The 12,419-nt window shown below is 39.9% G+C and overlaps 1 protein-coding gene and 13 non-coding genes across 14 annotated transcripts in view; all 14 read right to left on the bottom strand.

Annotated features, from left to right (window-relative positions):
• The window catches only part of LOC149964411 (death-associated inhibitor of apoptosis 2-like), a 104,861-nt gene that overhangs the window by 24,579 nt on the left and 67,863 nt on the right, over positions 1–12,419 (bottom strand). The gene's annotated exons all lie outside the window — the stretch shown is intronic.
• Positions 501–573, bottom strand: TRNAK-CUU (transfer RNA lysine (anticodon CUU)). Its single transcript has one exon. It is a non-coding gene; the product is annotated as a tRNA-Lys (tRNA).
• Positions 1,450–1,522, bottom strand: TRNAK-CUU (transfer RNA lysine (anticodon CUU)). The gene has a single exon. It is a non-coding gene; the product is annotated as a tRNA-Lys (tRNA).
• TRNAK-CUU (transfer RNA lysine (anticodon CUU)) lies at positions 2,399–2,471 on the bottom strand. Its single transcript has one exon. It is a non-coding gene; the product is annotated as a tRNA-Lys (tRNA).
• TRNAK-CUU (transfer RNA lysine (anticodon CUU)) lies at positions 3,348–3,420 on the bottom strand. Its single transcript has one exon. It is a non-coding gene; the product is annotated as a tRNA-Lys (tRNA).
• On the bottom strand, positions 4,297–4,369 carry TRNAK-CUU (transfer RNA lysine (anticodon CUU)). The gene has a single exon. It is a non-coding gene; the product is annotated as a tRNA-Lys (tRNA).
• On the bottom strand, positions 5,246–5,318 carry TRNAK-CUU (transfer RNA lysine (anticodon CUU)). The gene has a single exon. It is a non-coding gene; the product is annotated as a tRNA-Lys (tRNA).
• TRNAK-CUU (transfer RNA lysine (anticodon CUU)) lies at positions 6,194–6,266 on the bottom strand. Its single transcript has one exon. It is a non-coding gene; the product is annotated as a tRNA-Lys (tRNA).
• TRNAK-CUU (transfer RNA lysine (anticodon CUU)) lies at positions 7,143–7,215 on the bottom strand. The gene has a single exon. It is a non-coding gene; the product is annotated as a tRNA-Lys (tRNA).
• TRNAK-CUU (transfer RNA lysine (anticodon CUU)) lies at positions 8,092–8,164 on the bottom strand. Its single transcript has one exon. It is a non-coding gene; the product is annotated as a tRNA-Lys (tRNA).
• Positions 9,042–9,114, bottom strand: TRNAK-CUU (transfer RNA lysine (anticodon CUU)). The gene has a single exon. It is a non-coding gene; the product is annotated as a tRNA-Lys (tRNA).
• TRNAK-CUU (transfer RNA lysine (anticodon CUU)) lies at positions 9,991–10,063 on the bottom strand. The gene has a single exon. It is a non-coding gene; the product is annotated as a tRNA-Lys (tRNA).
• TRNAK-CUU (transfer RNA lysine (anticodon CUU)) lies at positions 10,940–11,012 on the bottom strand. Its single transcript has one exon. It is a non-coding gene; the product is annotated as a tRNA-Lys (tRNA).
• On the bottom strand, positions 11,889–11,961 carry TRNAK-CUU (transfer RNA lysine (anticodon CUU)). The gene has a single exon. It is a non-coding gene; the product is annotated as a tRNA-Lys (tRNA).

The following is a 12,419-nucleotide window of genomic DNA, read 5'->3' as shown; positions in this document are numbered from 1 at the left end:
GTGGAGACTCTGACGATCATCGGGCTGTGGAGATATAACTACCGCGTGAATTTTGCCGTCAGTATGGGGCACTCGGAGAGCCCAAACTGAACAAGGTTTTATAACGACGTAAGAACTGGCTAAGGTCTTAATGCAGCACACAAAATTTCCCGTGGGAAACCGTCATTGGTTGGCCTTTAAGTGCGGTTTTAATTATCAGACCACCCAAGAAAGTCAGGTTCGATTCATTTTTTTAAAAACATGAAAAACAGTTTCTATGCAATAGAAAAAAAAATTAAAAGATTTTTATACAACATTTTTTATTTAAATTCCAGTATGGGCAACGAGTAACAACGAAAAGGACTCTGACTATATGTCATTTTAAACAACGCCTGGCGAACAGACGTAAGTAGTTCAATATTAAGATTTGGAAATAAATAACTTCCGCTTTTTTTCAAGGTCACGAATTTATCGCAAACCACATCCGTCGAACGTTTCTTAACTTCCCGCAAAAGGTTAAGCACCCGAACTGGGGCTCGAACCCAGGACCGTTAGGTTAAGAGCCTAACGCTCTACCGACTGAGCTACACGGGCGACCCTCTGCGGGCAAAATCGTAACGTCACAACATTCAATAAAACGGACAACGAAATTTAAAAATTTTAGATTTCTTCAAACAGGCTTCCCTCTTAAACTGTGGCTTCAACAGAGGCTCTTTAGGTTAAAACCCTCAAGCTTTACCGACTAAGCTATCCTGGCTCTTCCAGCGCTCATCTTCTTGAAAATTGCGGATTATTTCTTTTTATTCATTTTCTTCTGTTAATATATTAAAAGCCCTTTTTATTCATATGTTAAAAAAGGAACGTCATTATGATTGAAAGTTTCCACCTTGGCAACTGGCGCTGACTAGGAATTGAGGCGTCCATTAGTTATCCAGCGTCTTGGAAGCATAAATTAGAGGATTTTATGAGGGTGGAGACTCTGACGATCATCGGGCTGTGGAGATATAACTACCGCGTGAATTTTGCCGTCAGTATGGGGCACTCGGAGAGCCCAAACTGAACAAGGTTTTATAACGACGTAAGAACTGGCTAAGGTCTTAATGCAGCACACAAAATTTCCCGTGGGAAACCGTCATTGGTTGGCCTTTAAGTGCGGTTTTAATTATCAGACCACCCAAGAAAGTCAGGTTCGATTCATTTTTTTAAAAACATGAAAAACAGTTTCTATGCAATAGAAAAAAAAATTAAAAGATTTTTATACAACATTTTTTATTTAAATTCCAGTATGGGCAACGAGTAACAACGAAAAGGACTCTGACTATATGTCATTTTAAACAACGCCTGGCGAACAGACGTAAGTAGTTCAATATTAAGATTTGGAAATAAATAACTTCCGCTTTTTTTCAAGGTCACGAATTTATCGCAAACCACATCCGTCGAACGTTTCTTAACTTCCCGCAAAAGGTTAAGCACCCGAACTGGGGCTCGAACCCAGGACCGTTAGGTTAAGAGCCTAACGCTCTACCGACTGAGCTACACGGGCGACCCTCTGCGGGCAAAATCGTAACGTCACAACATTCAATAAAACGGACAACGAAATTTAAAAATTTTAGATTTCTTCAAACAGGCTTCCCTCTTAAACTGTGGCTTCAACAGAGGCTCTTTAGGTTAAAACCCTCAAGCTTTACCGACTAAGCTATCCTGGCTCTTCCAGCGCTCATCTTCTTGAAAATTGCGGATTATTTCTTTTTATTCATTTTCGTCTGTTAATATATTAAAAGCCCTTTTTATTCATATGTTAAAAAAGGAACGTCATTATGATTGAAAGTTTCCACCTTGGCAACTGGCGCTGACTAGGAATTGAGGCGTCCATTAGTTATCCAGCGTCTTGGAAGCATAAATTAGAGGATTTTATGAGGGTGGAGACTCTGACGATCATCGGGCTGTGGAGATATAACTACCGCGTGAATTTTGCCGTCAGTATGGGGCACTCGGAGAGCCCAAACTGAACAAGGTTTTATAACGACGTAAGAACTGGCTAAGGTCTTAATGCAGCACACAAAATTTCCCGTGGGAAACCGTCATTGGTTGGCCTTTAAGTGCGGTTTTAATTATCAGACCACCCAAGAAAGTCAGGTTCGATTCATTTTTTTAAAAACATGAAAAACAGTTTCTATGCAATAGAAAAAAAAATTAAAAGATTTTTATACAACATTTTTTATTTAAATTCCAGTATGGGCAACGAGTAACAACGAAAAGGACTCTGACTATATGTCATTTTAAACAACGCCTGGCGAACAGACGTAAGTAGTTCAATATTAAGATTTGGAAATAAATAACTTCCGCTTTTTTTCAAGGTCACGAATTTATCGCAAACCACATCCGTCGAACGTTTCTTAACTTCCCGCAAAAGGTTAAGCACCCGAACTGGGGCTCGAACCCAGGACCGTTAGGATAAGAGCCTAACGCTCTACCGACTGAGCTACACGGGCGACCCTCTGCGGGCAAAATCGTAACGTCACAACATTCAATAAAACGGACAACGAAATTTAAAAATTTTAGATTTCTTCAAACAGGCTTCCCTCTTAAACTGTGGCTTCAACAGAGGCTCTTTAGGTTAAAACCCTCAAGCTTTACCGACTAAGCTATCCTGGCTCTTCCAGCGCTCATCTTCTTGAAAATTGCGGATTATTTCTTTTTATTCATTTTCGTCTGTTAATATATTAAAAGCCCTTTTTATTCATATGTTAAAAAAGGAACGTCATTATGATTGAAAGTTTCCACCTTGGCAACTGGCGCTGACTAGGAATTGAGGCGTCCATTAGTTATCCAGCGTCTTGGAAGCATAAATTAGAGGATTTTATGAGGGTGGAGACTCTGACGATCATCGGGCTGTGGAGATATAACTACCGCGTGAATTTTGCCGTCAGTATGGGGCACTCGGAGAGCCCAAACTGAACAAGGTTTTATAACGACGTAAGAACTGGCTAAGGTCTTAATGCAGCACACAAAATTTCCCGTGGGAAACCGTCATTGGTTGGCCTTTAAGTGCGGTTTTAATTATCAGACCACCCAAGAAAGTCAGGTTCGATTCATTTTTTTAAAAACATGAAAAACAGTTTCTATGCAATAGAAAAAAAAATTAAAAGATTTTTATACAACATTTTTTATTTAAATTCCAGTATGGGCAACGAGTAACAACGAAAAGGACTCTGACTATATGTCATTTTAAACAACGCCTGGCGAACAGACGTAAGTAGTTCAATATTAAGATTTGGAAATAAATAACTTCCGCTTTTTTTCAAGGTCACGAATTTATCGCAAACCACATCCGTCGAACGTTTCTTAACTTCCCGCAAAAGGTTAAGCACCCGAACTGGGGCTCGAACCCAGGACCGTTAGGTTAAGAGCCTAACGCTCTACCGACTGAGCTACACGGGCGACCCTCTGCGGGCAAAATCGTAACGTCACAACATTCAATAAAACGGACAACGAAATTTAAAAATTTTAGTTTTCTTCAAACAGGCTTCCCTCTTAAACTGTGGCTTCAACAGAGGCTCTTTAGGTTAAAACCCTCAAGCTTTACCGACTAAGCTATCCTGGCTCTTCCAGCGCTCATCTTCTTGAAAATTGCGGATTATTTCTTTTTATTCATTTTCTTCTGTTAATATATTAAAAGCCCTTTTTAGTCATATGTTAAAAAAGGAACGTCATTATGATTGAAAGTTTCCACCTTGGCAACTGGCGCTGACTAGGAATTGAGGCGTCCATTAGTTATCCAGCGTCTTGGAAGCATAAATTAGAGGATTTTATGAGGGTGGAGACTCTGACGATCATCGGGCTGTGGAGATATAACTACCGCGTGAATTTTGCCGTCAGTATGGGGCACTCGGAGAGCCCAAACTGAACAAGGTTTTATAACGACGTAAGAACTGGCTAAGGTCTTAATGCAGCACACAAAATTTCCCGTGGGAAACCGTCATTGGTTGGCCTTTAAGTGCGGTTTTAATTATCAGACCACCCAAGAAAGTCAGGTTCGATTCATTTTTTTAAAAACATGAAAAACAGTTTCTATGCAATAGAAAAAAAAATTAAAAGATTTTTATACAACATTTTTTATTTAAATTCCAGTATGGGCAACGAGTAACAACGAAAAGGACTCTGACTATATGTCATTTTAAACAACGCCTGGCGAACAGACGTAAGTAGTTCAATATTAAGATTTGGAAATAAATAACTTCCGCTTTTTTTCAAGGTCACGAATTTATCGCAAACCACATCCGTCGAACGTTTCTTAACTTCCCGCAAAAGGTTAAGCACCCGAACTGGGGCTCGAACCCAGGACCGTTAGGTTAAGAGCCTAACGCTCTACCGACTGAGCTACACGGGCGACCCTCTGCGGGCAAAATCGTAACGTCACAACATTCAATAAAACGGACAACGAAATTTAAAAATTTTAGATTTCTTCAAACAGGCTTCCCTCTTAAACTGTGGCTTCAACAGAGGCTCTTTAGGTTAAAACCCTCAAGCTTTACCGACTAAGCTATCCTGGCTCTTCCAGCGCTCATCTTCTTGAAAATTGCGGATTATTTCTTTTTATTCATTTTCGTCTGTTAATATATTAAAAGCCCTTTTTATTCATATGTTAAAAAAGGAACGTCATTATGATTGAAAGTTTCCACCTTGGCAACTGGCGCTGACTAGGAATTGAGGCGTCCATTAGTTATCCAGCGTCTTGGAAGCATAAATTAGAGGATTTTATGAGGGTGGAGACTCTGATGATCATCGGGCTGTGGAGATATAACTACCGCGTGAATTTTGCCGTCAGTATGGGGCACTCGGAGAGCCCAAACTGAACAAGGTTTTATAACGACGTAAGAACTGGCTAAGGTCTTAATGCAGCACACAAAATTTCCCGTGGGAAACCGTCATTGGTTGGCCTTTAAGTGCGGTTTTAATTATCAGACCACCCAAGAAAGTCAGGTTCGATTCATTTTTTTAAAAACATGAAAAACAGTTTCTATGCAATAGAAAAAAAAATTAAAAGATTTTTATACAACATTTTTTATTTAAATTCCAGTATGGGCAACGAGTAACAACGAAAAGGACTCTGACTATATGTCATTTTCAACAACGCCTGGCGAACAGACGTAAGTAGTTCAATATTAAGATTTGGAAATAAATAACTTCCGCTTTTTTTCAAGGTCACGAATTTATCGCAAACCACATCCGTCGAACGTTTCTTAACTTCCCGCAAAAGGTTAAGCACCCGAACTGGGGCTCGAACCCAGGACCGTTAGGTTAAGAGCCTAACGCTCTACCGACTGAGCTACACGGGCGACCCTCTGCGGGCAAAATCGTAACGTCACAACATTCAATAAAACGGACAACGAAATTTAAAAATTTTAGTTTTCTTCAAACAGGCTTCCCTCTTAAACTGTGGCTTCAACAGAGGCTCTTTAGGTTAAAACCCTCAAGCTTTACCGACTAAGCTATCCTGGCTCTTCCAGCGCTCATCTTCTTGAAAATTGCGGATTATTTCTTTTTATTCATTTTCTTCTGTTAATATATTAAAAGCCCTTTTTATTCATATGTTAAAAAAGGAACGTCATTATGATTGAAAGTTTCCACCTTGGCAACTGGCGCTGACTAGGAATTGAGGCGTCCATTAGTTATCCAGCGTCTTGGAAGCATAAATTAGAGGATTTTATGAGGGTGGAGACTCTGACGATCATCGGGCTGTGGAGATATAACTACCGCGTGAATTTTGCCGTCAGTATGGGGCACTCGGAGAGCCCAAACTGAACAAGGTTTTATAACGACGTAAGAACTGGCTAAGGTCTTAATGCAGCACACAAAATTTCCCGTGGGAAACCGTCATTGGTTGGCCTTTAAGTGCGGTTTTAATTATCAGACCACCCAAGAAAGTCAGGTTCGATTCATTTTTTTGAAAACATGAAAAACAGTTTCTATGCAATAGAAAAAAAAATTAAAAGATTTTTATACAACATTTTTTATTTAAATTCCAGTATGGGCAACGAGTAACAACGAAAAGGACTCTGACCATATGTCATTTTAAACAACGCCTGGCGAACAGACGTAAGTAGTTCAATTTTGGATTTGGAAATAAATTACTTCCGCTTTTTTTCAAGGTCACGAATTTATCGCAAACCACATCCGTCGAACGTTTCTTAACTTCCCGCAAAAGGTTAAGCACCCGAGCTGGGGCTCGAACCCAGGACCGTTAGGTTAAGAGCCTAACGCTCTACCGACTGAGCTACACGGGCGACCCTCTGCGGGCAAAATCGTAACGTCACAACATTCTATAAAACGGACAACGAAATTTAAAAATTTTAGTTTTCTTCAAACAGGCTTCCCTCTTAAACTGTGGCTTCAACAGAGGCTCTTTAGGTTAAAACCCTCAAGCTTTACCGACTAAGCTATCCTGGCTCTTCCAGCGCTCATCTTCTTGAAAATTGCGGATTATTTCTTTTTATTCATTTTCTTCTGTTAATATATTAAAAGCCCTTTTTATTCATATGTTAAAAAAGGAACGTCATTATGATTGAAAGTTTCCACCTTGGCAACTGGCGCTGACTAGGAATTGAGGCGTCCATTAGTTATCCAGCGTCTTGGAAGCATAAATTAGAGGATTTTATGAGGGTGGAGACTCTGACGATCATCGGGCTGTGGAGATATAACTACCGCGTGAATTTTGCCGTCAGTATGGGGCACTCGGAGAGCCCAAACTGAACAAGGTTTTATAACGACGTAAGAACTGGCTAAGGTCTTAATGCAGCACACAAAATTTCCCGTGGGAAACCGTCATTGGTTGGCCTTTAAGTGCGGTTTTAATTATCAGACCACCCAAGAAAGTCAGGTTCGATTCATTTTTTTAAAAACATGAAAAACAGTTTCTATGCAATAGAAAAAAAAATTAAAAGATTTTTATACAACATTTTTTATTTAAATTCCAGTATGGGCAACGAGTAACAACGAAAAGGACTCTGACTATATGTCATTTTAAACAACGCCTGGCGAACAGACGTAAGTAGTTCAATATTAAGATTTGGAAATAAATAACTTCCGCTTTTTTTCAAGGTCACGAATTTATCGCAAACCACATCCGTCGAACGTTTCTTAACTTCCCGCAAAAGGTTAAGCACCCGAACTGGGGCTCGAACCCAGGACCGTTAGGTTAAGAGCCTAACGCTCTACCGACTGAGCTACACGGGCGACCCTCTGCGGGCAAAATCGTAACGTCACAACATTCAATAAAACGGACAACGAAATTTAAAAATTTTAGATTTCTTCAAACAGGCTTCCCTCTTAAACTGTGGCTTCAACAGAGGCTCTTTAGGTTAAAACCCTCAAGCTTTACCGACTAAGCTATCCTGGCTCTTCCAGCGCTCATCTTCTTGAAAATTGCGGATTATTTCTTTTTATTCATTTTCTTCTGTTAATATATTAAAAGCCCTTTTTATTCATATGTTAAAAAAGGAACGTCATTATGATTGAAAGTTTCCACCTTGGCAACTGGCGCTGACTAGGAATTGAGGCGTCCATTAGTTATCCAGCGTCTTGGAAGCATAAATTAGAGGATTTTATGAGGGTGGAGACTCTGACGATCATCGGGCTGTGGAGATATAACTACCGCGTGAATTTTGCCGTCAGTATGGGGCACTCGGAGAGCCCAAACTGAACAAGGTTTTATAACGACGTAAGAACTGGCTAAGGTCTTAATGCAGCACACAAAATTTCCCGTGGGAAACCGTCATTGGTTGGCCTTTAAGTGCGGTTTTAATTATCAGACCACCCAAGAAAGTCAGGTTCGATTCATTTTTTTAAAAACATGAAAAACAGTTTCTATGCAATAGAAAAAAAAATTAAAAGATTTTTATACAACATTTTTTATTTAAATTCCAGTATGGGCAACGAGTAACAACGAAAAGGACTCTGACTATATGTCATTTTAAACAACGCCTGGCGAACAGACGTAAGTAGTTCAATATTAAGATTTGGAAATAAATAACTTCCGCTTTTTTTCAAGGTCACGAATTTATCGCAAACCACATCCGTCGAACGTTTCTTAACTTCCCGCAAAAGGTTAAGCACCCGAACTGGGGCTCGAACCCAGGACCGTTAGGTTAAGAGCCTAACGCTCTACCGACTGAGCTACACGGGCGACCCTCTGCGGGCAAAATCGTAACGTCACAACATTCAATAAAACGGACAACGAAATTTAAAAATTTTAGATTTCTTCAAACAGGCTTCCCTCTTAAACTGTGGCTTCAACAGAGGCTCTTTAGGTTAAAACCCTCAAGCTTTACCGACTAAGCTATCCTGGCTCTTCCAGCGCTCATCTTCTTGAAAATTGCGGATTATTTCTTTTTATTCATTTTCTTCTGTTAATATATTAAAAGCCCTTTTTATTCATATGTTAAAAAAGGAACGTCATTATGATTGAAAGTTTCCACCTTGGCAACTGGCGCTGACTAGGAATTGAGGCGTCCATTAGTTATCCAGCGTCTTGGAAGCATAAATTAGAGGATTTTATGAGGGTGGAGACTCTGACGATCATCGGGCTGTGGAGATATAACTACCGCGTGAATTTTGCCGTCAGTATGGGGCACTCGGAGAGCCCAAACTGAACAAGGTTTTATAACGACGTAAGAACTGGCTAAGGTCTTAATGCAGCACACAAAATTTCCCGTGGGAAACCGTCATTGGTTGGCCTTTAAGTGCGGTTTTAATTATCAGACCACCCAAGAAAGTCAGGTTCGATTCATTTTTTTAAAAACATGAAAAACAGTTTCTATGCAATAGAAAAAAAAATTAAAAGATTTTTATACAACATTTTTTATTTAAATTCCAGTATGGGCAACGAGTAACAACGAAAAGGACTCTGACTATATGTCATTTTAAACAACGCCTGGCGAACAGACGTAAGTAGTTCAATATTAAGATTTGGAAATAAATAACTTCCGCTTTTTTTTCAAGGTCACGAATTTATCGCAAACCACATCCGTCGAACGTTTCTTAACTTCCCGCAAAAGGTTAAGCACCCGAACTGGGGCTCGAACCCAGGACCGTTAGGTTAAGAGCCTAACGCTCTACCGACTGAGCTACACGGGCGACCCTCTGCGGGCAAAATCGTAACGTCACAACATTCAATAAAACGGACAACGAAATTTAAAAATTTTAGTTTTCTTCAAACAGGCTTCCCTCTTAAACTGTGGCTTCAACAGAGGCTCTTTAGGTTAAAACCCTCAAGCTTTACCGACTAAGCTATCCTGGCTCTTCCAGCGCTCATCTTCTTGAAAATTGCGGATTATTTCTTTTTATTCATTTTCTTCTGTTAATATATTAAAAGCCCTTTTTATTCATATGTTAAAAAAGGAACGTCATTATGATTGAAAGTTTCCACCTTGGCAACTGGCGCTGACTAGGAATTGAGGCGTCCATTAGTTATCCAGCGTCTTGGAAGCATAAATTAGAGGATTTTATGAGGGTGGAGACTCTGACGATCATCGGGCTGTGGAGATATAACTACCGCGTGAATTTTGCCGTCAGTATGGGGCACTCGGAGAGTCCAAACTGAACAAGGTTTTATAACGACGTAAGAACTGGCTAAGGTCTTAATGCAGCACACAAAATTTCCCGTGGGAAACCGTCATTGGTTGGCCTTTAAGTGCGGTTTTAATTATCAGACCACCCAAGAAAGTCAGGTTCGATTCATTTTTTTAAAAACATGAAAAACAGTTTCTATGCAATAGAAAAAAAAATTAAAAGATTTTTATACAACATTTTTTATTTAAATTCCAGTATGGGCAACGAGTAACAACGAAAAGGACTCTGACTATATGTCATTTTAAACAACGCCTGGCGAACAGACGTAAGTAGTTCAATATTAAGATTTGGAAATAAATAACTTCCGCTTTTTTTCAAGGTCACGAATTTATCGCAAACCACATCCGTCGAACGTTTCTTAACTTCCCGCAAAAGGTTAAGCACCCGAACTGGGGCTCGAACCCAGGACCCTTAGGTTAAGAGCCTAACGCTCTACCGACTGAGCTACACGGGCGACCCTCTGCGGGCAAAATCGTAACGTCACAACATTCAATAAAACGGACAACGAAATTTAAAAATTTTAGTTTTCTTCAAACAGGCTTCCCTCTTAAACTGTGGCTTCAACAGAGGCTCTTTAGGTTAAAACCCTCAAGCTTTACCGACTAAGCTATCCTGGCTCTTCCAGCGCTCATCTTCTTGAAAATTGCGGATTATTTCTTTTTATTCATTTTCTTCTGTTAATATATTAAAAGCCCTTTTTATTCATATGTTAAAAAAGGAACGTCATTATGATTGAAAGTTTCCACCTTGGCAACTGGCGCTGACTAGGAATTGAGGCGTCCATTAGTTATCCAGCGTCTTGGAAGCATAAATTAGAGGATTTTATGAGGGTGGAGACTCTGACGATCATCGGGCTGTGGAGATATAACTACCGCGTGAATTTTGCCGTCAGTATGGGGCACTCGGAGAGTCCAAACTGAACAAGGTTTTATAACGACGTAAGAACTGGCTAAGGTCTTAATGCAGCACACAAAATTTCCCGTGGGAAACCGTCATTGGTTGGCCTTTAAGTGCGGTTTTAATTATCAGACCACCCAAGAAAGTCAGGTTCGATTCATTTTTTTAAAAACATGAAAAACAGTTTCTATGCAATAGAAAAAAAAATTAAAAGATTTTTATACAACATTTTTTATTTAAATTCCAGTATGGGCAACGAGTAACAACGAAAAGGACTCTGACTATATGTCATTTTAAACAACGCCTGGCGAACAGACGTAAGTAGTTCAATATTAAGATTTGGAAATAAATAACTTCCGCTTTTTTTCAAGGTCACGAATTTATCGCAAACCACATCCGTCGAACGTTTCTTAACTTCCCGCAAAAGGTTAAGCACCCGAACTGGGGCTCGAACCCAGGACCCTTAGGTTAAGAGCCTAACGCTCTACCGACTGAGCTATACGGGCGACCCTCTGCGGGCAAAATCGTAACGTCACAACATTCAATAAAACGGACAACGAAATTTAAAAATTTTAGATTTCTTCAAACAGGCTTCCCTCTTAAACTGTGGCTTCAACAGAGGCTCTTTAGGTTAAAACCCTCAAGCTTTACCGACTAAGCTATCCTGGCTCTTCCAGCGCTCATCTTCTTGAAAATTGCGGATTATTTCTTTTTATTCATTTTCTTCTGTTAATATATTAAAAGCCCTTTTTATTCATATGTTAAAAAAGGAACGTCATTATGATTGAAAGTTTCCACCTTGGCAACTGGCGCTGACTAGGAATTGAGGCGTCCATTAGTTATCCAGCGTCTTGGAAGCATAAATTAGAGGATTTTATGAGGGTGGAGACTCTGACGATCATCGGGCTGTGGAGATATAACTACCGCGTGAATTTTGCCGTCAGTATGGGGCACTCGGAGAGCCCAAACTGAACAAGGTTTTATAACGACGTAAGAACTGGCTAAGGTCTTAATGCAGCACACAAAATTTCCCGTGGGAAACCGTCATTGGTTGGCCTTTAAGTGCGGTTTTAATTATCAGACCACCCAAGAAAGTCAGGTTCGATTCATTTTTTTAAAAACATGAAAAACAGTTTCTATGCAATAGAAAAAAAAATTAAAAGATTTTTATACAACATTTTTTATTTAAATTCCAGTATGGGCAACGAGTAACAACGAAAAGGACTCTGACTATATGTCATTTTAAACAACGCCTGGCGAACAGACGTAAGTAGTTCAATATTAAGATTTGGAAATAAATAACTTCCGCTTTTTTTCAAGGTCACGAATTTATCGCAAACCACATCCGTCGAACGTTTCTTAACTTCCCGCAAAAGGTTAAGCACCCGAACTGGGGCTCGAACCCAGGACCGTTAGTGTAAGAGCCTAACGCTCTACCGACTGAGCTACACGGGCGACCCTCTGCGGGCAAAATCGTAACGTCACAACATTCAATAAAACGGACAACGAAATTTAAAAATTTTAGTTTTCTTCAAACAGGCTTCCCTCTTAAACTGTGGCTTCAACAGAGGCTCTTTAGGTTAAAACCCTCAAGCTTTACCGACTAAGCTATCCTGGCTCTTCCAGCGCTCATCTTCTTGAAAATTGCGGATTATTTCTTTTTATTCATTTTCTTCTGTTAATATATTAAAAGCCCTTTTTATTCATATGTTAAAAAAGGAACGTCATTATGATTGAAAGTTTCCACCTTGGCAACTGGCGCTGACTAGGAATTGAGGCGTCCATTAGTTATCCAGCGTCTTGGAAGCATAAATTAGAGGATTTTATGAGGGTGGAGACTCTGACGATCATCGGGCTGTGGAAATATAACTACCGCGTGAAGTTTGCCGTCAGTATGGGGCACTCGGAGAGCC

Source organism: Leiobunum rupestre, chromosome 1 (assembly GCF_980474605.1).
Source record: "Leiobunum rupestre chromosome 1, qqLeiRupe1.1.hap1, whole genome shotgun sequence".
NCBI lineage: Eukaryota > Metazoa > Arthropoda > Arachnida > Opiliones > Sclerosomatidae > Leiobunum > Leiobunum rupestre.
Note: the sequence above shows the minus strand (reverse complement) of the source record. Positions and strands in the feature narration are given on the sequence as shown.